This window comes from Macaca mulatta, chromosome 3 (genome assembly GCF_049350105.2).
Source record: "Macaca mulatta isolate MMU2019108-1 chromosome 3, T2T-MMU8v2.0, whole genome shotgun sequence".
Classification (NCBI taxonomy): domain Eukaryota; kingdom Metazoa; phylum Chordata; class Mammalia; order Primates; family Cercopithecidae; genus Macaca; species Macaca mulatta.
In genome coordinates, this window is record NC_133408.1 from 134,246,598 (window position 1) to 134,271,097 (window position 24,500).

Here is a 24,500-nt window from a genome sequence, read left to right on the forward strand (position 1 = left end):
AAGTTGATAGTGTATTAGGATGAGAAAAATCTACTGTAAATTTGCTAAATTGATAAGCAGAGCAAACCAGCATTAGCCGTATGGACCAGGCATAGGGGTCTACAGTTTTGCTGTGCTCTTTCACTGAGGGGCTCTGGCTATGATTTTCCTTTTCAACTGGAATAATTTGTGCAACTCACTTTTTTTGTACAGACTCATGTTGTCTACCTCTTTGTTTTAAACTTTTATCAATATATATATCATCGTGATGGCTTGTGAATACTTAATCATAATGAGAGTATTAGTTTTAAAATTTTATTTGTAAATGAAAATAACCATCTCAAATGTTAACAAGATTTTAGGTTTGACTTTACACACCAGAGAGTTAATTCTTTATATATTTTTGCAGTTATATATATTAACTTTATCCTTGACATATTTTAAAATTCAAAATTCATTCTTTTGACCACACTATCTTTGGACTTGTTTCTTCATATATTTATATAGTTCCCCATCATAACTTAATTCATTGTTATCTGTTTCTTCCCAAGTAGATTGGCCATTATTGCTTTTATTGCTTTTATTGCTTTTATTGCTACCAACTCTCCCAGCCATCAACCGATGCCCCTACTCCCTACCCCACAGACACCCACTTAATCTCACCTGGAAAAGATTTTTTCATTCCAAATCTACCCACTTCTTTGTAAGATCTCTTTCAGTCCTCAGTAGCTCTTGCCCTGTCCCTTACTTCTTCTAGTGCCACAAGATTGTTTCTAAAGGATACAAACCAAATGGTTGTTACCTAGGTATCTTTTTTCCATATTCTTTTAGCATATTACCAAGTATTGCACAAAATGAGTGCACAGTTTCTAATACTTGATTGAAATTAATCCATTTAGAATCTAATGCATCTGTTTTTTTTTTTTTTTTTTTTTTTTTTTTTTTTTTTTTTTTTTTTTGTTTTTGTCTTGTGACAACTTGGGCTACGGATCTTATCACAAAGCTTATGTCACTCCTATATTTCCCATATATTTATATTGCTGTTGAAGCCCTCCTAACTCCAACTCCCCTTTTGTCTTTTCTTTAATGAGTATTTATTGTTCACGTGCTACATGCCAGGTGCTATAATAGTCACTGATGAAAAACAGATGAAAAAACATGGCTAGTGCCCAGAAGTAGACAATTTTAAAAGAATTTTTTATCCTCATGGGTTAAATCACATATCCTTAGGGTATCAAACACAAATCAACAACAGGATCTGTTTGTAGTCTTGGTCTTTTTTCTCTGCAGCCTATGCTTAATTACATCGCCTTCATCCTCACCTGCTTTTATCTATGTGGAGGTTATGTTCAGAATATTATCTCCCTTCCTTCTTTCTTGGGTCCCAGCTATTTCAGCACACCAGGAGCCCTGGCTCAACACGTGGTATTAGTCCTGATTACTCAATATTTCAGTTATAAAGGCAGTCACTCACTTTAGTAACTAAAAGTGTTAGAGTCCTTGATTAGTTTAACTTTCAACTGAAGCTTTAAAGTATGGAAATGAATGTGGTGTCGTGGCTAAGACTATGGGCTATGAAAGCAGACATCCTGGGTCCAGGTCCTAGCTCTGTCAGTTCTTAGTTTTGTGATTCAGACAAGTTACTTTCTACATCTCAGTATCCCATTTTTTAATTGGAGTTCATGAAAACACTAATCTCATAGAGTTATTGTGAGGAATACATGGCTTAATACAGGGAAACCAAATGCTATATGGCATATTCCAAGAGCTGTATGTTACTTTTTCTTTGTCTTATACAGACTATGTGTATTACAATAGATCAAATTCCCACTCCATTCTCCTGCCTTTGTATTTTTTATCTACTGAGTTGCATCCATCTCATTCAAAGAACAGCCCCTTGGTGGCCTACTTCAAGTATATACTTTCATAAGAGAAGGGTGTTTTAGAATTGAATATCCCATCTGTTTTGGCACGGAAGTGTGTTTAAAGGGATAATTTTGGGGCACATTGCAATGGATCATGTTACAGTGATGTGAGGAAGAAGGCAGGACAGTGTAAACCCTTAATCCTAGTTGCCACAGAAGAATCAGCCAGTTATAGAAGCTGAACAGCAAGTAGTAAAAGCCTTAAGCACCCCCACTCTGAATTCCCAGACTTATTTCCTAGCATCTCTCTGTTCACTTTTAAACTATCTACTACTGGATTCATAATATTACATATTTTTTGCTCCAGTTATACACCCTCAAATGTGCAATGTATTCAATTGTTCAATTCTCTCCCTTTTTCTCTCTCTCTTTTTAACACAATGCATAGTTATTTACTTAGCCTTCCAAGCTGGATCTGCTCTCATTCCCATCTCCTTGTCCAGTTTATCTCCACTGTGTGATCACTACCTTGTTTCTTTTGTGCCTTGTTCCTTGTGCCTTTTCTAACCAGGTATTGCTCTTGGGATCTTTTGTTAAACGCTCTCACTATTCTGCTGTTTCAGAATATTCTATTTTAGTCTCCCTCATAAGAAAGTGAGGGGAAACAAAATGACCTAATTCACCATCCACTCACTCAAGGGTCTGGAACTCAGCCCAGAAACATTCTCCATAGTGCAGTCTCATGCCCAGAGACAGGATCATTTGTAGACCACACACCAGTGCTCAACTTGCCCTACTTGAGCTGTCTAGTTACTAAGAGAGCCCAGAATGCTTGCTCCCTAAATTTGGGCTTCAGAGGACTGTGTAGGAACCTGCAGTACAGCACTTGTGCAATCAAGTTGCCTAATAGAAGCTAAGCATGAATCCTTCAAGAAGCAAGTTTAGGGAGAACCCAGAGATAAATGAGTAACTTCTGCATCTGTAGGGAATCTAATGTGCAAAGTACATCTTTGTTCCATGCTGCTTTATCGGCTTGGCCATTCCCTAGAATACAGTTTAATAGAAACAGCAAAGTATGTTAATCGATGATGTTTTCCAGAAATTGAACTTGAAGGTCACTTCAGCTTCTGAGCAAGTTGAAGTGAAACTGAATAATGTTCTGATTATTTTATGAGAAAATACTTGTTGAGTGCTTTTCTTGGTATGGTTTCAAATTAGGCTATTCCCATAATTGTCTCTTTTGCTTTTGGGTCCTCATCAATATATCAGATTTTAATAATAATTTACAAAACCCTATCTACAGAAAGTGAAACGTTTTAGAGATAGGATAAATAACAATTACTCTAAATATTTTCTAAGTAATCACAAATAATTATTTATTGATTTCTAAATAATCATTCTACAATATTCATCTTGGGAATATTAAATATTGCCCCATGTTTGCAGATAAATTGGTATAAAATGTTTCTTGTACTCTTTCAAGTGCAGAGGGAAAAGAAGCCTTTACTCATATATATGTGTCTATGTATGTATGTGTGTGTCTCTCTCTACATATATTATAAACACACACACACACACACACACCCCGCTTTAGCATGTGTAATTTTCTATTCCATGAGTCCTTTAGGATAATTTTGTTAGAGCAAATCAAGAGAAGGAAACAATTTTAAAGACTAAAACCAAAGTCAATTCAATTCAAGGTTCATTTTTGTTTTATTTTTCCTTTTTTATATATAAATTCATTCATTCCTTATGTACTTTTATTACTTTAGTGGATACATATTATAAATATGCTGGCTTGATTATGAGATTTTTAGTAAATGAGATAAACAATATTAATTTTTAATTATTTTGTGGGAGACATACAGGGTGTCCTTTTTCAAATTATTAACTTTAGGTGTTGTTTAAGGGACATGCCTATCAAACAGTGGGTTTTCTGGGTAGTTCCAGGACACTAATAAAAAGGTTGATCTTGATCAAGGTTACAATTGTTGTTCCAGGTCCATAGCCTAGGACTGAACACAGGTAGGGAAGATGGACCAATCCTAGGGCTTTCATGTGGGTTATTTTGAGGCCCCCATAATTCCCAGGCTTCCCCTGACTGTTCCCTCTCTAGCTCCATCACGGTTGCTTTCTCCTCCTCTCACTACATTCTCTTTGTTCATATTCTGTTCTTTTTCTCTCTATAGACTTTGTTCACTGACCCACTCACTTTGCTCATTCCAGTTATTATTTAAATGGGAAATACACATAAATTATTAACTCTAACCTCTCAGCCTTCATGCTTTTCCAGTAGGCCCTAGTCTACAGCAGTGAATCATCCACTTAGGGGTTTATATTCTTATGATTTCGTCACATGCCGTCTTCTACTGGTTGTGACTTTGTATGCACAAGTGTGTACATTGTATTTTGGTGGAAAGGAAGCTCATTTTGAGCCACAGTCACAATTATTCTATTAATTATTTGAGAAAATTTTAGTGTACTTATATATTGAGATAGAGGCAAATGACAATTTTGCATCCAAAATGCAATGAGTTTTAAAGAGAATATATAAAGAAATAATCTATTCTGGTGCCTGACACCATTGTTATTTTAAAAGTCAACACTAGCGTTTTGATGTCTTCTCACCAGTATATATTAAGCATGTTCTGCTGGTTGCAGAAACTTGAAATGCTGTGACTTGGAATTTGGATTTTATTCCATAGTTGATAGGGAATGACTGAATATGTTTGAACAATGAAATAACCCAAGAATTAGTGTCTTGGGAAGACGAACCTATGAATAATTTTGAAGGAGATTAATTAACCTTTTCACATATGTGATATGGACTAGACTATTGCAATGGTAGTGATAATATAAAAGAAGGATACCAGAGAAATTATAAGAAATAATTTTTTAGACTATTATGGCAGACTTTGCCTGATAGTCATATGGTTTATGATTTTGCCCTATTCTATATTCAAAACACTCTGCCTGACATAGAACTTTTTCTATACCTCTCAGGACCTAGATACCCTAAGATCCATACCTTTCCATTGATATTATACTTTTTGAAATGATTGTTGTATTGTTCCCAGAATTCACCGTGGAACAAGAAATATCTTTCCACATACATAGAAGTCTGAGGTCAGACTTGATTCTAGCAGTATATAAAATACTTCATGATCTTTTTCCTGATAAAGGAAGATGACTGTTTCAGACTACTGAAATAATGAGGTACAGAAAATAGGTTTGTACAGGCAGCAACTTTCAAACATACATCATAGAACTCGAAATAGAAACCAATGGTAATCTTACTAAATATTTATTTTGTGAAATAAAGTAGTGAATACTTATTTTGTTGTCATTTATATTTAATATTTAGGGCCCAGCATTGCTCATGCTGTTCTTCCTGAAAGGAATTCCTTCTTCCTCTCTCTTTTTTTTTAAATCTTGTGCTATTCTATTTTTTAAAAACCAAATCACATTTCACCTTCTTTATCCATCAGAATACCAAATCAGATCACATGTATACTGAACTTATTTTTATTGTTACATTCACAAACTCACATTCACACATCAAAATAAATAATTTAAATTTAAAACTATTTCATATGGATACTTTGTCTCACTAGCAATCTACCAGTTCTTAAGAACTGATAGTTCCACATTTCATATTCATTCTGTGAGATACCTAGCATAGCAATCAACAGTTGTTGATTTGTAATTGCAAATGAAAAAAAAAAAAGTAAGTAGAGTTTTGAGAAAAGAGTCTAAAATCCTGAGTTGTATGTAGCATCAGTAAAATATTTTTGTTTAAATAAATAATGAAATAGATACCACAGCACTTCTTTTCCAATTTTTGTTAGAATCAGAAAGACTTAAGAAGATTATCCTTTTCTCAATCAAAGATATCCAAAATCAGTGTCTTAGGTGGCAGTACTGATTTAATTTAAAACATATGTTAGATGGAAGGATGTACATTTTAACCTCCGTAACATTAAGTTAATAAGCTATGAAAATGTTCTAAGTACTCTATTTTGCCTCCTTACTATCAGTCCATTTCGCTTTAGGTTATCTTCATTCAAAAGAATGTTACGAGCAAAATATCCTGTGAAAGTAGCAGACAACCTGTTAGTGTTCAGAAAACAGTGTCTCTAAAGTTCAATTTTATTCTAAATATATTAAATTAGTGTATATCCCCTAAGTAATTTTTGAATTTCTCCAACAAGCTGCATTTTGTTAAAACTTGTTTAACAGAACTAGTATCTGAAGGTTTTTGTTTGGTTTAATTTCAGTTTTGGATGTAATTGGAGTATGAGTGTGACAAACTGTCGGATTCAGAATATTTATTTGAAAATCTTTCTAATTAATAAAATAATGATAAAATAATTTTTTCTAGTGTATCTCATGGACTCATAGTATAAGAAAATAATGATAAAATATTTTTTTATCTAATTTGTCTCATGGACTCATAGTATTTCAGGATAAAAAACAAACTGAGATATTGTCTAGTCTAATTTCTTAATTTTACATGGATAACTAAGCACAAGCTGGTTTGAATTCCTTCCCCTGCCTCAATGCTTTACTGCCTCTTTCTTTCTTTCTTTTCTTTCTCTTTCTTTCTTTCTTTCTTTCTTTCTTTCTTTCTTTCTTTCTTTCTTTCTTTCTTTCTTTCTTTCTTTCTTTCTTTCTTCTTTCTCTTTTTCTTTCTTTCCTTCTTTTTTCTTTCTTTTTTCTTTCTTTCTCTTTCTTTTTTCTTTCTTCTTTCTTTCTTTCTTTCTTTCTTTCTTTCTTTCTTTCTTTCTTTCTTTCTTTCTTTCTTTCTCTCTTTCTCTCTTTCTCTTTCTTTCTTTCTTTCTCTTTTTCATCCTTATTTCTTTAAACATGAATATATATATATGTTAAACTATATATATAGTTTAAAATAAATGCTAAGTGTTCAGAAGAGAATTGCCCTGGGCTTGAGTAATTCATAATCCAATTCTTAGGTTGGTACAAAAAATAATTAAAATTAAAAATTGCAAAAACCGCAATTGCTGTTGCACCAATCTAAGACACTGGTTATAGTGTGCTCAGAGGCACATGACTGAGTTATCACAGAGCTGAGATTACAACTGAAGCCTCTTCATTCCCACAAGAGTAAACTTTTTGCTTCTTACTGAGGTTGACAACTAATTTAGAAAGAAGCCTGTAATGCCAGAATTCTTGACACATATCAAAGCAAGGTGACAAATAATAGTCATATTGAAATGAGCATTTCCAGATGAACAAATTAAATTTTGTATCAGATGCTGAAGGATTCTATTCTGCTATGAGCACCCAAATCTATAAAGCTGGCACGGTCTCTACCTAGAATATATTCCTTATAAAAACTTGGCTGGGCGCCATGGTTCATGCTTGTAATCTGAGCACTTTGGGAGGCCAAGGTGGCAGATCATCTGAGGTCAGGAGTTCGAGACTAGCCTGGTCAACATGGTGAAGCCTGTCTCTACTAAAGATACAAAAATTCATCAGGCATGGTAGTGTGCACCTGTATTCTCAGCTACTTGGGATGCTGAGGCAGGAGAATCACTTGAGCCTGGCGGGTGGAGGTTGTAGTGAGCCAAGATCATGCCACTGCACTCCAGCCTGGGCAACAGAGTAAGACTCTGTCTCAACAACAACAACAACAGCAAAATCACAATAGTACATTTATACACGTGTACCATTTATTAACACTATACAAATTTATATTTATCTATTTATCCATATATACCGATGTATATGCATGTATACATAAATGCCTATTATATAACATGCTAATTCTATCTTGTATATATGTGATTGTATATACTGTATATCTATGATTGCATATATTATATATTGTACATAAGAGAATGTTTGCAGACAGCAACTTTCAGAAAGTTCCTGTGTAAAGTAGTTCTTATAATGACAGTAATAGCATGAAATCACACACTGACCCAAATGCTTCTCCTCCAAGTATAACACTTATTCCTTGAAATTGCCTATTTCTACTCTATTTCCTCCATTATTACATGAACTCTATTAGGGTAGGAACATGTCTGTCTTGATGACCGTTTTATCATTATGGTACTTATAAATACATGGTAGATTCTCAATAAGTGTAAAATAATTAATGTTTTTACAGGATAAATGTTGTCAAGTGTCCTTTGTGATGCTCACCCTGACTTAAGTTATTCAATACAATTCTTCCAGACAACTTTAAATTGTTAATCATTGTTTGGCTTTCTTTGTCTTGCTTGAGTACCCTTGGATTTACATTGCTCTTATCTATTAATTTTACTGTGACATCATCATTCAAGAAGTATAAACCAGGGATAGGCATGTTTTGAAGAGAACTTGCACTCATACACTAACTTGTAAAAAAGAAGTTTTTGAAAGTCACAGAGGTATTTTAAAATAAGAATTAAAATTAGATCATACATTGATAAAAAGTTAAGTGGTATTTGCTGTTAGATGTTTCTTGGAAAACTTGTTCTGACTAGCCTGTAGAAAGGATGAAACTTTCCTGAGACTACTGTGTGACTGCATCCTCTCCCCACCAAGCCACCCAAATATTAAGTAACGGGTAGGCTTTGTAGGTGGAGATGGGCCATTTCCCACATAGTTGTAGTTGTTTTTAAAAAATAGTAAGAGCCACAGGTTGATTAATCCATTTCAGCCATTAGACTATGATAAGAAAAGTATAAAATTCTGTCAAACTTTTCAATTATTATATACACTTTAGTCCAAAATATATGTCTTCATCATAAATATGCATGGGAACAGTATAGAATACCCCTACTAGTGTTTTGTTTATAGCTATTTGTCTATGGGAGGTAGACTTATCTAAGTATTACCATTTTCCATTTGATATCTGGATGTGAACAAAGAGAAAGATAATGTTTTTACACAATATCATGTTTTCTTGATGTGGTCACCTTTAATAATAGAAACCAAAAGAAACATTTCCCAATGTATTCATCATAATTCTATCAGGAAGCAGATGTGCAGTCTTATTTTTCTTTTAAATCATGTATTTATTTATTGCATTATATCTTTCAGTTGTAGATATTTTCCTGTAGAGGGAAATTCCATCCTTCCTGGAATCATAATTCCCCAAGTTTTCGATGTATTTTTTTAAACTGGAGATTTGACATGAAAATACACCCTTCCTTCTTAAATATATTGGTCTTTTGATTGTATGTCTCTACCGGTAAACCTTGAATGCTTATAATGCTTCCTGAAGATATTTCTGTATATTTATCACAGTAAATCAAGATAATTTTATGGGCAAAGTCACATTCTTACTAATCTACCACAAATAGACTTCCAACATTAGTATCAGCTACACAGTAAATTATATCATTCAAAGGTGAAAATTTATAACACAACCACCTATCCTTCTAGCTTTCTAATTACTTTTCTTCATTCCTGTTGAAATGCTTTATGTTTCCATGAGAACATCTCCACCCTTGACTGTTCTGTATATTTCCAGATACTCTTGGCCTCACTTCTGTATTTAACCAGCCAAGACCTCCAGATGAGGCATTTCAAGCAAAATGTTTCAGCCTATTATAACATTTCTTCTCTTGACATTTCAGTGTAGTTGATGTAGCTCCCTGCATGATGAAACATAATATTGTTTTGGCTTTTCATGATCTTCAGGGTCTCAGTTTACCTGTGTCTAATGAAATATCTGCTGTTTCTCCAGCCACCTTCGCTAATGGATATTTCTCTAAGGCCAATCCATTTGTATTCATTTCAGGACATTGTTTCAGTTAAATTTTGTTTAATTTGGTAATTTACTTTCACATTCACTGTATGCCATCATTTATCTAATACCTCTGATCCGTTGCTTTGGCTGTAATCCATTATCACCTTCGTACAAAACCTCAAACTCATGTTTTCTTATCCACTTTAATGTTCTTTCAGCCCTTCAAATATCGAATGTTCAAAATAAAACAGGGCTTTCATTTTTATTTTCTCCCTCACCAACTCACTGAACCTCTTTTCTTTGTTTTTATCAGCACCATACGGCTAGTAATTTGACCTTTACACATCAGTCATCCCTAATGCAATACAGAGCAGGTCCTGTGAACCTAGTCCCACCTGGATTCCCATCCTGATTCTGTCACTAACAAGCTTGTAGCCTTGGGCAACTTGCTTTATCTCTCTATGCCTTAGATTCAGCATCTGCAAATGAAGTATTAAGAGTATTTAATAAATTACTGTGTGGATTGAGTTAATATGTGTTCACAACTTAGAATAATGTCTGGTCCTTAGTAATACCTCATAAATGTTAGCTACTATTATTATCACTTTCCTTTGCTCTTTATTTCCAATTACTTCAGCAAGTTTTCTTAAAACTTGCCTCCTTTCCATCGTCACTGCCAACACCATGATTCAAACCTTCATGTTCTTTTGCCTGAACTATTTTATTAGTTTTCTAACTCATATTTCTGTTCTCATTTCATCATAAGCCCTAATCAAGTGAAGATATTGCATTTAAGAACCTTTGTCATTGTTAGTAAGACTTTATTTGGTAAGGTCAACATCGTGTAGAAAAATACATAATTTAAGCAAAACTAACAATGACATTAAGTATCACGTGCATATATAGTATGTTTTAATGTGTATATGTGTGTAGGTATATGAAATATAGTAGTAAATGAAGAACAATATCATTCTAAGAAAGTCAGATTCTCATGGTTTTTAAACCTGCTTATGCCATTAACCATCTTCTTGGCACCTTCCTCTATTAAAAAATCGATGAAGCACATTATATACTCAGGTACATATTTATATAATTTTGTTAGGAATAATATATGTCCTTTTAAGGCATATGAACCCATCTGCATTTTCTCTTGCTTATGTTTTTAGTGTCTTTTCTGAATATTTCTGTAAAAGGCTGACTTTTGCAAATACTTTGTAGTGTTTGAGATGCATGATTGCTTTCTCTACTACACATTTTCTCCATAAATGGAGATTGCACCACATACTTGCTCCTATTTTATATGAGAATAATTGTAAGGAATAATTGATGTCCTTCTTAATTTAAAGGGAATGACCTGAATTGGGATTAAAGAAATATATTGCTAACTTTTTGAGAAATGGTATGCATATGTACTCAGATATTGCAACATCACAAGTGATGAAACTACTGTGGGTGAAGCATTATTTTCGCCTGATAAGGTAAACTCAAATACAGTGACTGCCTTGTTTAGATACCTCTGGTGTCATTCACTGCCTACTGTAAGTGATGGCAGAATCCATTGTAAACACAATACCTTTGTCATGATTGGGTTGTAATCTAACTTTGCAGTTTAGTCCGTGCTTATCTTAGCCACATGAAACTATTACATCACATCTTTTCTCATGCCATATCTTATGTGTCTATGGAAACATTATCTACTTACAAACTCTAGCTTAAATGATTTCTCTCTACTGTGAAATTTTCTTTGATTCTACTACATCTCCCATCCATCTCACTCAAGAAGTTTTGTTTTTTTTTTTTTACTATTTAATTCATCTTCTATATTTCTTGTATAGCACTTTCATTCTACTAAATTACAGCTCTTTGTATACATGTTTTATATCTTTAAGTGCCTATTGTTTCCTGGAATAAAAGACCATATTGTATTTACCAGCTACAAATACAATGGAGTTGAGTTTTATACAGGTTCTAAGTTCTAAAGTCAATATTTAAAGTTAAAAATTACTATTGTCAGCATTATCCAGACAAATCCTAATGTAATATATAAAATGTATTACACAAAATTTGTGTGCCACAAAAGTGGCTGACATTCAGTCTTTCAATAAACTACAACACTGAAAGTTTTCTTCCTGTATTGTGTCAAGTCACTTTCTTCACTTCAGCACCAGATGAAGTAATTAGCTTGTCTTTAGAGGCTGTGTTGTATGAAAAAATCCATGCATCTTTAAGCATGAAAATCAAATGCAGCTTGCGGAGATGCTCAGGCTATGAGAACTTAGAATGACTAAGAGAATCGAGTTTTCCTTTCCAAAAAAATATTTTTTAAATAGTGGCAGTTCAAAAATGCTCTCTATCTGCTTTAATTTTAAGAAATTTGGTTATCAAGTTCATAAGAGTTTAGATAAATAAATATATGTATAGATACATACAGATAGAGAGATAGGTTTCAGTTCAAACAAACAATAACAACTAGTTTAAATAACTAGTTTAAATCCGTGATTGATGGTATCATTATACAATGATATTACGTAGTGACTCTATTCAAGTTATTATTCACTGAAGGCTCTCAGGTAGCAACATTATGAAAAGGACATACTTTTGCTCAAATAAACCTTTATTCAAATCCATGCTCTGATAGTGACTGACTGTAAGACCTGAAGCACTCACTACACTTCTCTGAGCATCAACTTTATTGCAAACTAATTAGCATTTTTGAAAAGTCTTCCAAAAGAGTCTGAAATAAGATGTGTAGAGTTTATTTCATAGCAAACATTCTAAAAAGATTGATGATTATTACTGTTGTTATTGATGTTTCCATTTACAAAATAAACATTTTTAACTTATGAAAATTGAAACTTTTCCTGTTAGAATGGAAGTCTGTAACTTTACTCAGTTCAAGTTATGTTTGCAAGATTGGCAAAAATTACTTTCCCTTACTGTTTCTGAAAAGCATTCAGATATGAAATGCTTGGTTATTTACTTGAATCAGGATTGAAATATTTGGCTGGTTGAAAGCAATTCTGGGAATGAGAATAAGGGAGCCACTTTAAATGATTGAAGCTGGATTTCTGAATTAGGTCTTTCAGAAATAAGGGGCTTCTTTGCCCATTTTCCATGAATTTACATTTTTCATAGTAAATTGTCTTGGATCAGATAAATTTTAAGTAACATCTTTCACTTTATTCATTACTTTAAAAAAATTCATCTTTAAATTGCCTAATTATTTCCTACTGTCCTGTTATCCTTTCTGTTGGACTGATTCTTTTTTTCTTATTTTTTCCATCATGCTGATCATTTTCATAGCCTTTTTTTGTTCAGATTCCATTTCTGATCTTTGAAGTATTATAAATCTTTCAAGACTTTGGAAATTAAGATTATAGTTTACTGTTCCCTCTGATGACAAGCACTGTATTCTTTGCTTTATAACAATTTTCTTACTGAATTCTCTTGATTTATTGTGTGGTGGGTGATACCTTTTCCTTTTTCAAGTGAAGAAACTGAGGCATAGAGCGATTAAATAACTTGCCCCAATTTCCTCCTACTGAGCTGTGAAGATAGAATGTGGACCCAGGCAGTTGGATTTTAGAGTTTAAGCTCTTCACTGCTGCACAAGCGTTAGCTCACTTTCATGGACAGGCGACTTTCCATGTGCCTTTTTTTTTTTTTTCTTCACTGTTATGGAGAGGCCACTTTCCAAGTGCCTTTTTTTTTCTTTTCTTTGTATTCTGTTTTACTTTCTAATCTTACTGTATATTTTGGATTTATGTATACTTCTTTTATATTCTTACTTCACATCCTTGTCTTTCCTTCTCCTTAGCTCACCTCCTTGGATGTCCTCGGCCTCTAAACCTCTGCCTTATGACATTCAATCGCTGACTCAGTTCCTTTACTTCTGTCTTCCAAGGAGTCTGAACATTTTAAATGTTATTTTCCTTTCAGTCAGTTCCAAGATGATGTTTGCCTCTGCTAAGTGTATTTCCTCTCAGCTACTGGAACCTTCTGTTCTGCAGATTGCTCCTTGGTGCATTTGGAAAGACGTTGCCAAGTTTCTTTTTGTGCATATGCTTGTTTTCAGTTTCTGGAAACTTGTAAGAGCTTCCACTCTTTTTCCACATTCTTCCTCAGGTTTTCCTCACCCTCCCAGTACACCTTTCCCATATTGTTCCTCCTTCCATTTACTGCTCCACTCCACCCATCTTTAGAGTGTCCTTTTGTTCTGAATGCTTAAACCTACCTGAAATTTCTGGCTTTTTTCACTGTGGCATGAGTTGCATTTTAATCAACTATGACATGTCATACTTAGAAAACAAAGGTCATTCTGTGAAAACAAATGGCTACACATTCTGGAAACTTAAGCTAATAACTTTTGTTATTAATTTTTACTTGATCTACTTCACCTGCTTCTTTCATTTTTCTTTCATAATAATTGCACTTTTTATGTTTCCCAACAAACTCATGATAAGGGTGTGGTTTTATGCAGTAATCACTGTTTTGTTAACTCTGTGTTTATTGATGCTGTGACTTTGTACATGAATTGCTCAGGACTTACAATGCAGTGGAAGGATCACTTGCTGGGCAGTTGGAGGATGAGGTCTTTGTTGTTGTTAGCCCTTCTTTCTACTTGACTTAGGCTGCTCAGAAACCCCTCTGATTCTTGCTTTGTTACTTGTGAAACAGAGGAAGAGCAATATCTAACTCCAAAGCTGAAATTAAAATGAGATTAAAAAAAAAAACCACACATGTTTTACAAATTGGGAACAGCTGCAAAACAGGTACAGTTTATTATTACATTGACTCTCAAAGCACAGAGATGAGTGTCAGACAAGCAAATGCATAAAACGCAAACAAATGGACAGTCTGACTAGAGTGAGAATTTCATTTCTTCAGAGTTTTCTATTGTGCAACAGATGTTTCTTAAAATGCAGAAATCTTCACTTTGAGTTTTAATAAAAATATATTTGTATGCAACATTGTGAATATTTAAGTTGCGAGATGGTGGATGACATACCTGTTTTGCTAACTCAAATATCATAATCCAAAAATAATACCTGTGTGGGTAGTTCACTTTCTTCCTAATGGGTATTACAGAGTGATTCATAGAAAAAAATACAGATTGACCTCTATGTACATGCAACAGCCTGTGTTATTATGGATAAATAAGTCCCACCTGAGAATTGTTTGCTTCCTTTTGTGAAGAGCCACCTCACTCCTACATGAATGATAGTTGTTTTCCTCTCTTCCTGCTTCTTGCAACTCTCCCTGCCTACTCAACCTGCAGCCATCCTCAGTTCCAGCCCTGTCTTCTTTGCCCCTCCAGAGGCCATGGGTATCTGGGTTTTTCATACCCCGCAAAGTTACAGCAGGGGAGGGAGGAATAATTTAATGATTAAAACATTATAAAATATTTATGATTTATTTCCATATCTATCTATATGTTATTTATATATTTTATATTTACCCCCATTGCTAATTATATGAGTGATTTATTCACATTTCAATATTTTAAAATATTAATTTGCAAATCAACACAAAGAATCACTGTAAGCCGTGTTAAAATGACCAATTATTCGATTTTATTTAGTTCCCTTCTGGAAATTACTGAATTAATTTATTATTTCAGGTGAAGGCTAGTGTAACAAGAAAACATGGAAGATAAAGCTAAAATTTTTCGTCCTTTTGAAAATTGAGTTTGTATTATTAATATAATTCTGATATTTCCTTATTTTATGTTGATTGTTTTGTCTTCCAGAATCACGGTCACCCTCTGTGTGGTCAAGTTGCCTGTATTTTATTTACATTGTCCAACTGATGTTGTCCATTCCCCTCCTCCATACATGCAAGTAGTCATTGCTTGCATTTTTATACTTCACTTCCTAATTTTAGGGTTGACTTCTTTTCTGCTTCATTGCAATTATTCTTCATAAACCTCTTCTCCTAGTACCAAATTTAATAATACTTTTTTCCTCCAGAATTTTGATATATTTTGCTGGTTTGTAGAGAGATACTTTGCCCGTCAACTTGTTGCTCATCCAAGTTGAGCTTCTTTAGTGCTTTAATCTTCCATCAGAAATCATCTTTCTTTGTATCTTAATCATTTTTCCATCATGTCTCTGAACTCCTTCCAGCTTCCCTGCACCTTTTAGATAACGAGATGCCGGGTCTGAACACCAGGTGCAGTCCCACCAGTCCTGTTTAGGAGGGTCCCATTACCTCCTGTGCTGCTATGATGTTTTCTTGTTCCCCAAGGTTCTCATTAGAATGATGATGCGTGTTTCTACAGGCAGAGAGTCAGGCACACTGCGTCGCCCCCATTTGCCTACAGCTGCCTTCTGGCTAATTCTTTTTCCATCGTGGAAATCTCGGTTTCAGTTTCTCTCTCTCTTTCACTATGACTCTGTCTCTCTTGTTCTTTATAGTTTTTATTTTTACTCATTCTGCCTGACTCAGATCTTATTCATGTATTTATTGACCTCTTTATTTTTTTTCTGTATCTTGATCAGATCCATTATCTTCCCAGTGCTATACTTTCATGCTGGTGTTGATAGTAATCTCTGTCACTCTGACTGCATGTTCATCCATCTCTTAACCATATCAATTTTGTTCACACTTCAATGGTAAAAAAATATACATATTTCCTTATTTTATATAATGCCTTACCTTTTTGTTTTTTTATCAGATCAATAAATAGTTTGACATTATCCTGTTAGGCTTGAAAATTCAATTTTATCAAAGTTGAATTGAGATATATATTATTTTCAATGTTACTATTTTCAGTTCAATAAAATAACAGTTCAGTTTTTATCCACAAGTGATATAGTTTGTGGAGAGATGTGATAGATATATCATCTCTGGAGTAGTTACTGTAGAACTTATGGCTTGTGTTTCTTGAACACTAGTTGGTCATTCTCTCTTCGTTCACTTCCTTCTTTCCTATCTTTCTTGCTTCCTTCCTCCAGTTATGTAATGGTTACTGAAATCCTACCATCTGCAGGACAGTGTGAAGGAAAGAATGCGCACTGGTATTAGATGGCCTGCTGTCAAAGTGAATAGCTCTGCAGCTACATCAAATCATTTACATTCTGTCACTATGTTCTCACTCATAACTGGAGTGGAGTTCAGCAATATGATGATTAAGTGAGAATAAGACAACGTTTTATTCACAAATTAGAAGCCTAGTTAGAGATAAAGCCATAATAAATTTTCTGATAATACTGAGAAAAACCTTGACCACTTGAAAAGTTTGTCTTTCTGGTTTACAAAACAACACATGGCTCCCCATTGCCTACCAAATCAGTTGTATCAAAACACATTCATAGTACACATGTGGTTTGTATATGACCAGAGGACGGAAGTGACAGAAGATAAAAAATAATGTAATGGTTCATGAATTAGGTAATAAAGACAGATGAGGACTAAAGTTAGAGGAAAATCTGAGTCTGGCACTCTAGATTTGGGAACCGATTTTAAACTCAATGACTGTTAAAAAGGGATAGATTCTGTCCTACCACCTGGAGTGCTTTCATGATTAATCCAGATTCCTTATCACCCCTCTTTGACTTGCTGCAATGAAATATTTGAAGATGATGGCCTGGAAACTGCAATTTAACACCCTTCTCTACCCTCACTGCCATTTGATTTATGTGTTTATACTTGTTACAAAATTTTAGCTGAAAGTGCAGCCAGTCATTGTCAAAATAAGAGAATATCAGGGTCTAAGGTAAGTAAGAGGAAAAAACAGACGAAGGGGGTTAAGGAACTACAGGTGTTGGGTCCTGCCAGTAGCTGAGGTGATAGTAAAGACGGTGATGTGGGTAGCAAAGCAGGTAGACACTATAGACACAGTCGGTGAGAAGGGGAGAAATAAGTCACTATGAGGAATTTGTAGAAAGGGCCAGAAATTGAGTTTCTGATCTTAGTGGAACAGAAAAAATTCTGATGATACAAATCAGTGTGCTTTGGGGGACTGAAGTGAAAATGTGAGGACTGCTGGGCGTTGTTGAGAGGAGCTACATCTCCGCCCAGCAGAGCCTTTGTTGGCTTGTTTTGTTTTGCTTTGTTCTCCCCAAACAATGTTGATGTATGTACAGCATAAATTAATGCAGTTTATTTACTTACAAGCCTTGTAAAATACAAGTCACAAGAGAAATATAAGATCATATTGTCACATGGTACAAAAAACTCAGACATCAGAGTATTATAGTGAGCACATTTTAGACAGTATACATAAAGTGTAGGCAAGGGTCAAATTATGAAGAAAAGGCGCATAAAATGTACAATGGGGAGCTGTTTAAGTGTACCAAATTGTCAACTTATAAAAGCATCTTTTCAGGAATTTAGTCTCACTTGGAGAAACAAAAATATTTTGGTTAATATTTTGAATACAACCAGAATCTTTCATACAAGTTATTTTTATTGCACTGTGCTGATATTTTAACGTTGATATCAAAATTGTTACCATATTTGATATTGTTAACATAATTTATTAGTTAACTGCCACATTTTTAGTATTGACTTTCTTTATCCATCTCAGCAAATAAGGATGAAATATTGTTATTATAAAAATAAGAAATAGAATAAAACCCTAGGTCTATTTTTTTTTAATCAGACTAAAAAGGGAGGTTTGTGCCAGAAACAGTGAGACATTCTGTATTTCAAAGTGCCGTTTATTTCCGAAGCATGTCAGCCTCTGCACAGTGACCTTCTGTGTTTATCTTTATAAAGAGTAAAGTAAACCATTATGCAAACACACTTCCATTTGGGCACTGTAGTGCCAAGTGTTAATGGCATCATTATTCCAAACAAAGCATGTTTAGAACCATTACTTTTTGTGTTATTTTTCTTGTGGTGATTTCCATAAAGTGTCTGTAGGCTAAGATATTTGCTGATATAACTATTTTCTTCTTACTGTCTGTTATGCTAATGGTATTTTGTGGTGTTTTTGGTAAACTGGTTGATTTACTTCATAAAGAGCTTGTTAAAAAGATTACTTTTTAATCTGTGCCAGCTCTCTTTCTTTGTGTGTCCTCTATATTTCATGAATATAAATGGCTTATAGGTGATGACTTGGGTGGAAAATGTAAGCAACTCATAAGGGGTTGAAATTTGCTCATAAATTAGTAAAATTCTTAAAATTTTTCAATACCAAACTAAAATATAGTTAACACCATAGGTCTTAAAGAGATATTATTTTTCTGAAATGTGATTTTTATAACTTTATACTCTGGAAAATTCAATTATTCCTTTAAGTTGGAAGAATCAAACTCTATAATTCTATGCAATACATTGAAGTTGGAGATTGCTTTATTATCTTAAGAATCACTTGTGGCCAGGCGCACTGGCTCACGCCTGTAATACCAGCATTTTGGGAGGCTGAGGTGGTGGATCAAGAGGTCAGGAGATAGATAGAGACCATCCTAGTCAATGTGGTGAAACCCTGTCTCTACTAAAAATACAAAAATTAGCCAGGTGTGGTGGTGCGTGCCTGTAGTCCCAGTTACTCAGAAGGCTGAGACCGGAGAATTGCTTGAACCCTGAAGGTGGAGGATGCAGTGAGCCGAGATCTTGCCACTGCACCCTAGCCTGGGTGACAGAGCGAGACTTCATCTAAAAAAAAATCACTTATATTACAGCATAATGCAAGATAAATTAAAATATTATTTTGTTCACATTTCTAAGCATATATATATATACACACACACACACACACGTAACAAATAGGTGATAAAGCTAACAATTATCAGAAGAAAAATAAAAACAACTGGATAAGCCAGTGCACATTTGGACTTAGAAGCACATCAGCTAAAATAAAAGGAATTGTGTAAGTGTGACATAAGTCATATTGTTCATTCATATTCGCAAGAGCTCAGCATTTAATTGTCGTTTACTGAGGTGCCACAATTTTATGAGATGTCAAGGGCTCATTACTTGCTGCTGTATGATAAATGCAAATATTATCTCTGGCAATATTAGACATTTTATAATTTATACTCTGTTGAAGAGCTAACCCCCATTAGAAATAAATATATAACTAAAATAAAACATGAATATAGGTAAGTATGACATCTCTAAAAGGTAAATAAATTATTGTTTATTATATATTTTTTAAATAATAGGTTTGTTTTATAGTATCTAAATGTATAAGTGAATCATTTGTAAAATGTCTTTAATTAACACCATCAGTTGGACCTGTTCCCTGATTTGTCTATTATTTAAGATTTGTGTCTTTAGCATGTTACACCCCTGTTGGAAGTACATTAAGTTTCAGTATGACTAAATGTTATTAGGGGTTTAATATGTACCTATGGAAAACAAAATAACTAATGGACCCTCAGGGAGATTAAAACTAAGATGATAGCCTCATAAGCACTAAACTCCAATGGATAAGTAACTAGTGTCCAACAGATTTAGTGCACAGTAAGACATCTATTTTGTTATATATTTTTATCCCTTAGCAACATATATATTTAAGTTACAAGAGAAAATACAAATATTTTTATTCTGATAGAGTGTTTAGGGGTAACGTATATGGATATCACTGTCCTGCTTTGAAAAAAATATTTTAAGTCGGATGGATTGGCAGGAATGTATAATGTGATAATAAAGCAAATGTCAAAAAAAAAAGAGTGATTGTAGAATCTAGGTGTGGGTATACAGATGCTTTTTGTATACTTCAACTTTTCTGTATGTGTGAAAATTTTTATAATAAAATGTTTGAAAAATCTTCGCAATGCAAGATCGTTACATTATTTTTAAAGCAATCAATTTGAAAAACTGTGGAGATGACAGTAATAACATGACACAATTTTTTATATGTAGAAAGACAAGTTGTGCTTTATCTTTAAATGAATACCTTTAAAAATAATGACATCTGAGCTTAGCTAAATTCTTTTCAGATTTTTGCATATTTTTGTAAAAAGGTTTTACTCTTTTCTCTTTAGATTATGTGTTCAAACCTAATTATCTTTTATGGTTGTCTATTATTTAGGGCCAACCTAAACTTATCACCTTGTGTTGTATTTTAGTCAATGCACTTATTCAGTTTTATGGTTCTCTCTGGTACATTTACAAAGTGCATTTTATACTCCACTTCTAGTTTCCTATAAACAAGGAAACAATCTGTTCTACTGTATTTCAAATCACTGCCATCCTGACCATTACTTCATTTGCAATAAAAGTCACAAACTGTGCAAGTGCATTTCATACATGCTCATTTCCAAGGTGTTAATAAGTAAATGTCTGGTCAGCCTTGGTACAGAGAAGGTGACAGACCCCCCCACATGGTAGGGTTTGTATGACGTTTGATGGGATACCAAGAGTATGCTTCCCTGCCATTTCCTTGAGGCTCCCTTCAATGGGAACGTCCATGTTTGTTCCATCTTTCTAAAAAATAAAATAAGGTTTCTACTGAAAGGTAAATGTTATCAACCACTAAGAGTTATTAATAACTGAGCATGATGAATGTATATTCTAGCCAGCCCTGAGAAAACTGGGCATGATGAGAGTTTGGAACTTGGGAATTCTCTGTAGTGTCTGAACATTCCTTGGTTTAGCAGGCACAGGCAATATGATGACTTGGAGGTCAGGCAAGCAGAAGCAAGCAGTAAGCACTCTTAGCAGTAAGGAGCAGCTAAGGGTTTCTGTGACGGTTGATTTCATGTGTCCACTTGACTGGGCCATGGGGTGCCCGGACATTTGGGCAAATATTCTAGATTTGTCTGAGAGGGCATTTTTGGATAAGATGAATTGGTAGACTGAGTAAAGCAGATTGTTGTGTCTCCTGTTGTGGGTCTCACCCAAACAGTTGAAGACCTAATAGAAAAAAAAGCTTGACATTCCCACAAGTGGGAGGTAATTTCCTCTTGCCTGACTACCTTGAGCTGGGATATTTATTTTTCTGCCTTTGGACTTGAACTGAAACGTCTGCCCTTATTGGTCCTGGAACCTGAAGGTGTTTGGACTGGAACTGTAATATTATCTCTCCTGTTTTTCAGGCCTTCACACTTGGACTAGAACTATAACATCTGCTGTCCTGGTTCCCAGGCTTTTGAACATACACCATTGGTTCTCCTGAATCTTCACCTTGCCAACTGCATATCTTGGGATTCGTCAGCCTCAATAATTATGTGAGTCAGTCTCTTAAATAAACCTCAATAGATAGATAGATAGATAGATGCATGTATTCTCCTATTTGTTCTGTTTCTCTGAATAATTCTAATACACTGTCCTTGGGCTGATGTGATTGGAGAGGAAGCACTCTACAGGACGGTTCGTTAGGGCAAACTTTGGATCATCTATGTCCACACTACATACGATGTTATTTCTAGACATGATCACTCCAAGACCTTGGAATGCAAATAATGATTGGGTCTCTGCTGTATCAATGACTCTCAAAACAAATATAGTGTAAAGTAATTGTAATGCTTTGAGTCCTGTTAGTTATATACAGTTGACCCTTTAACAACATGAGTTTAAACTGGGTGGGTTCACTTATATTAGAATATTTTTTTTTCCAAACAGATACAGTATTCTCAGGATGCAAAACCTGCTTATACTAAAGGCAGTCTTCTTATATAGCAGGGTTCTGCAGGGAGGACTGTGGGAGAATGTTGCACACGTGGGCATATGGGAATGGCAGAGATCCTGGAACCAATCTTTGGTGTGTATCAAGGGATGACTATACATTATAATGTTGCCATTACATTAGTAATCACCTGCAAATAGTTATTTACCTCTCTCAGAATTAGCAGACATAGCTTTCTTGTGATTTCTTGATTTGAACATGTCACAGTGTCCCAGTTCCTTAGGCTGCTAGACTTGACTTTGACTTCCATCAGTGACTACTTTTGCTTCAGCTCCAGAGCTAAAGATGAACAATTATGTTAGTCCCTTCTACTATTTTATTTGTTGTATAGAATAACAACATATACCATGTAAGCACCAAGTAATTTATCAGTTTCTAATCCTAATACATGTGTGTATTTGTTTTATAAAATAAACTCTTTCAATATAAATTATTTTGATGAGATTATTAATCTATGTTTGAAGACACTTTGCTTGTATGTAATCTTGGCAGTGCTCTGTTGAGTTATTACTATACCAAAAATCAACATCATATTCTGTTATTGTTGTGTTGTTTCATTGTTTGATAGGCATAATTAATAGCTCTCATTTTCCTTTTACTATAAGATTGTGATTAACATTTTAGGCACTTAGCCTGAGATCACTTTCATCCTAGCTAACTTGTCTTCTTCCTCAAATTAGACATAGCGTTGTCCTCAAATTATAAACTATTAATTTTCAGGCAAGAAAAATGATGTCTTTTGACTACCATATAATTTAATTTGGTGATAAGAGATCAAATGTAATTGTAAATATTGATTCCTCTTTTATTTGCTTATGGCTGACAATGATTCTTTTACATGCATCTTTGGCTTATTCTAACAATCAGTAATAGATAATTCAGTCATTACTTATTTACACATTACAGTAAAATTTGTTTAACAGGTACTTGAAATAATCGAAACCAAAGATTAAAGAACCCTCACTCTGAACAAACAAATATTGTCCTACAAGTAAGTATAGGTATAAAATAAAACATAAAAACAAAACAAGGAAGAGGTAAATGTTTAGTAAATCAAAGGGAGAAAATATCATAAAGTGGTTATGAAATCAATGATTATGAAATTTAAACAATTTTGTTTCATATATTCAGCCATAGAAGCTATAAGATAATTAACTATTATATAATTAGAAAACAAAGAAAGCATCTCAAGGCATATAATACAATTGTAAGAGATGTTCTTTGCAAAAAAGTTTTGTGGACTTTTTCATTATTTTTATCATAGTAAGGTCAAAAATCCTTTTTTTTTTTTTTCTTTCAGACAGTCTAAACTTTGGAATTTTTAAATAGGAATTTTAAATTTTCTTCTAATATAATAGTTTAAGTTTATCTAGAACCTTCAGATCAATGTGATGAACTAAACAGAAAATATTATCACGAAAAGCTGTGCCAGTACAAGATGCTTTGAGAATATAAAGGAAATAGTACTAAATACACTATAATATACTGAAAATTGCATACCTTGATCACAGACACACACACACAGATGCATTCACACATCAACTACGATGTTCTAGTTTAACCCATATAGAAATATATATTGTCTAATCCCTAGTTCAGGTTAAGAACTATATTCTTTCTGGAACTGATTTGAAAATAATGTGTTACTGTTTGTTAAGAGTATGACACTGTTTTTGTTTGCTTTGTCTCAATTTGGGGTTAGGAAAAATTTCCAGAAACCTTCTATACATATATAAACTTGGAGATGTTTAGCTGGTTTATTTTGAAGATTTCCAAAGTGAAGAATGAAAGAAGAAATGAGGACAGACTATACAAGCCCAAATTAAGGAATAAGAAAATGAACCATTTTCTTGAGTTGACAACACTTTCTCTATTCAGTTTTACATAGGGTTTTTGCAGCAACTTTTTTTACATAGTTTTACTAGACTTTCAGTATCAGTAATATCAGATAACGTCTCTAATTATATATGTGCGGTGTGTGTGTTTGTGTGTCTGTGTGTGTGTGTGTAGATTTTTTTATTGTAGGTAACAGTGCTATTTAAACATTTATATTGCTTAGTATTTGAGAAACTTTCAGGTGATATTAAGCTTTTAAATGGGTTAAGCTTTTAACTGAGTTAAATTGTTTTAGAACTTTAGAAACATTGTTTTAAAATATTATTTTGTTTGTCTAACATTTACAATAAAAGGAATTAACAAGAAACACAAAATAACACCATTCACCACAGAGGGAAGTCAACGTAAAGAAAGTCATCTTTGGATCCTTTCCAGTGAGGCTTAATCGTGGCACCACAATAGGGACATTGTTATGCCAGGTCTTACTTACTTCATTACCTTATACCTAAACTCAGAGAACCAAAACATAGAAAAGCTGCAA

The 24,500-nt window shown here is 33.9% G+C and overlaps 1 protein-coding gene across 1 annotated transcript in view; it reads left to right on the top strand.

Moving 5' to 3' along the window:
- SEMA3D (semaphorin 3D) overlaps window positions 1–24,500 on the top strand; it is a 193,242-nt gene that overhangs the window by 12,156 nt on the left and 156,586 nt on the right. The window contains exon 2 of the mRNA XM_028846124.2: window positions 21,534–21,665. The gene's annotated coding sequence lies outside the window, so the exon portion shown is untranslated. The remainder of the gene's footprint in view (window positions 1–21,533; window positions 21,666–24,500) is intronic.